This window comes from Arachis hypogaea, chromosome 16 (genome assembly GCF_003086295.3).
Source record: "Arachis hypogaea cultivar Tifrunner chromosome 16, arahy.Tifrunner.gnm2.J5K5, whole genome shotgun sequence".
Lineage (NCBI taxonomy): Eukaryota > Viridiplantae > Streptophyta > Magnoliopsida > Fabales > Fabaceae > Arachis > Arachis hypogaea.
This window is the reverse complement of record NC_092051.1, coordinates 31204842-31208000: the sequence shown is the minus strand read 5'-3', so window position 1 is coordinate 31208000 and position 3159 is coordinate 31204842. Positions and strand designations below refer to the sequence as shown.

Genomic DNA, 3159 nt, shown 5'->3' with positions numbered 1-3159 from the left:
ACCCAAAAATTCGAACCCCTTCTTCTCCTCTGAGTTCGAATTCTTCTCTTATTCATTCTCTTTCTTCTTTTCTTCTACTCACACAAGGGAACCTCTATACTGTGGTAAAAAGAATCCCTATTATTATTTCCAGTTCCCTTCTTTTTCATATGAGCAGGAGCAAGGACAAGAACATTCTTGTTGAAGCAGACCTTAAACCTGAAAGGACTCTGAAGAGAAAACTGAGAGAAGCTAAAATACAACAATCTAGAGACAACCTTACAGAAATTTTTTAAAAGGAAGAGGAGATGGCAGCCGAAAATAATAATAATGCAAGGAGGATGCTTGGTGACTATACTACACCTACTTCCAAGTTTGATGGAAGAAGCATCTCAATCCCTACCATTGGAGCAACCAATTTTGAGCTGAAACCTCAATTAGTTGCTCTAATGCAACAGAACTGCAAATTTCATGGACTTCCATCAGAAGATCCCTACCAGTTTTTAACTGAGTTCCTACAGATCTGTGAGACTGTTAAGACTAATGGAGTAGATCCTGAAGTCTACAGGCTCATGCTTTTCCCTTTTGCTGTAAGAGACAGAGCTAGAACATGGTTGGACTCACAACCTAAGGATAGCCTGGACTCCTGGGATAAGCTGGTCACAGCCTTCTTGGCTAAGTTCTTTCCTCCTCAAAAGTTGAGCAAGCTTAGAGTGGATGTTCAGACATTCAAGCAAAAAGATGGTGAATCCCTCTATGAAGCTTGGGAAAGATACAAGTAGATGACCAAAAGGTGTCCTCCTGACATGCTTTCAGAATGGACCATTCTGGATATATTCTATTATGGTCTGTCTGAGTTCTCCAAGATGTCACTGGACCATTCTGCAGGTGGATCCATTCACCTAAAGAAAACACCTGTAGAAGCTCAGGAACTTATTGACATGGTTGCAAATAATCAATTTATGTATACTTCTGAGAGAAATTCCTTGAATAATGGGACGCCTCAGAAGAAGGGAGTTCTTGAAATTGATGATCTGAATGCCATATTGGCTCAGAACAAATTGTTGACTCAGCAAGTCAACATGATTTCCCAAAGTCTGATGGATGGCAAAATGCATCCAACAGTACTAAAGAGGCATCTTCTGAAGAAGAAGCTTATGATCCTGATAACCCTGCAATAGTAGAGGTAAATTACATGGGTGAACCTTATGAAAACACCTATAATTCAACATGGAGAAATCATCCAAATTTCTCATGGAAGGATCAACAAAAGCCTCAACAAGGCTTTAATAATGGTGGAAGAAACAGGCTCAGCAATAGCAAGCCTTTTCCATCATCTTCTCAGCAACAGACAGAGAATTCTGAACAAAATACCTCTAATTTAGCAAACTTAGTCTCTGATCTATCTAAGGCCACTCTGAGTTTCATGAATGAAACAAGGTCCTCCATTAGAAATTTGGAGGCACAAGTGGGCCAGCTGAGTAAAAGAGTCACTGAAATCCCTCCTAGTACTCTCCCAAGCAATACAGAAGAGAATCCAAAAAGAGAGTGCAAGGCCATTGAATTAACCATCATGGCCGAACCTACAAGGGAGGAAGAGGACGTGAATCCCAGTGAGGAAGACCTCCTGGGACGTCCAGTGATCAACAAGGAGCTTCCATTTGAGGAACCAAAGGATTCTGAGGCTCATCTAGAGACCATAGAGATTCCATTGAACCTCCTTATGCCCTTCATGAGCTCTGATGAATATTCTTCTTCTGAAGAGAATGAGAATATTACTGAAGAGCAGGTTGCCAAGTACCTTGGTGCAATCATGAAGCTGAATGCTAAATTATTTGGTAATGAGACTTGGGAAGACGAACCTCCCTTGCTCATCAATGAACTGAGTGATATGGATCAACTGACATTACCTCAGAAGAAACGGGATCCTGGAAAGTTTCTAATACCTTGTACCATAGGCACCATGACCTTTGAGAAGGCTCTATGTGACCTTGGGTCAGGGATAAACTTCATGCCACTCTCTGTAATGGAGAAACTGGGAAAGGTACAGGCTGCCAATATCTCATTAGAGATGGCAGACAAATCTATGAAAATGGCTTATGGACTAGTAGAGGACGTGTTAGTAAAGGTTGAAGGCCTTTACATCCCTACTGATTTCATAATCCTAGATACTGGGAAGGATGAGGATGAATCCATCATCCTTGGAAGACCCTTCCTAACCACAGCAAAAGCTGTGATTGATGTGGACAGAGGAGAGTTGGTCCTTCAACTAAGTGAAGACAACCTTGTGTTTAAAACTCAAGGATCTCCTTCTGTAACAATGGAGAGGAAGCATGAAAAGCTTCTCTCAGTACAGAGTCAACCAAGGCCCCCACAATCAAACTCTAAGTTTGGTGTTGGGAGGCCTCAGCCAAACTTTAAGTTTGGTGTTGAAACCCCACATCCAAACTCTAAGTTTGGTGTTGGGAATCTATAAAATTGACCTGATCACCTGTGTGCCTCCGTGAGAGCCCGCTGTCAAGCTATTGACATTAAAGAAGTGCTTGTTGGGAGGCAACCCAATTTTTATTTATCTAATTTTATTTTATTTTTATTGTTCTTTCATGTTTTATTAGGTTCATGATCATATGGAGTCACAAAATAAATACAAAAATTAAAAACAGAATCAAAAACAGCAGAAAAAAATTCACACCCTGGAGGAAGGACTTACTGGCGTTTAAACGCCAGTAAGGAGCATCTGGCTGGCGTTCAACGCCAGAACAGAGCATGGATCTGGCGCTGAACGCCAGAAACAAGCAACATCCTGGCGTTCAGACGCCAGGAATACACCCTGAGAAGAGCTGGCGCTGAACGCCAGAAACAAGCATGGAACTGGCGTTCAACGCCAGAAACATGCTGCATCTAGGCGTTGAACGCCCAGAACAAGCATCAATTCGGCGTCTAAACGCCAGAATTGCATGCAAAGGCGTTTTACATGCCTAATTGGTGCAGGGTTGCAAATCCTTTACACCTCAGGATCTGTGGACCCCGCAGGATCATTTCAGCATCTGTGGACCCCACAGGATCCCCACCTACCTCCACTCACATTCTTCCCTCTTCTCAACACTCACCCTTCCCAATAAACACCCTTTCCCAAAACCCTTCACCAATCACCTCAATCTCTCTTCCCCATAAACCCCA

At 42.5% G+C, this 3159-nt stretch overlaps 1 non-coding gene across 1 annotated transcript; it reads right to left on the bottom strand.

The window, feature by feature from the left end:
• Positions 1–683: 683 nt before the first annotated feature.
• LOC112760612 (small nucleolar RNA R71) lies at positions 684–791 on the bottom strand. The gene has a single exon (XR_003181045.1). It is a non-coding gene; the product is annotated as a small nucleolar RNA R71 (small nucleolar RNA).
• Positions 792–3159: the final 2368 nt, after the last annotated feature.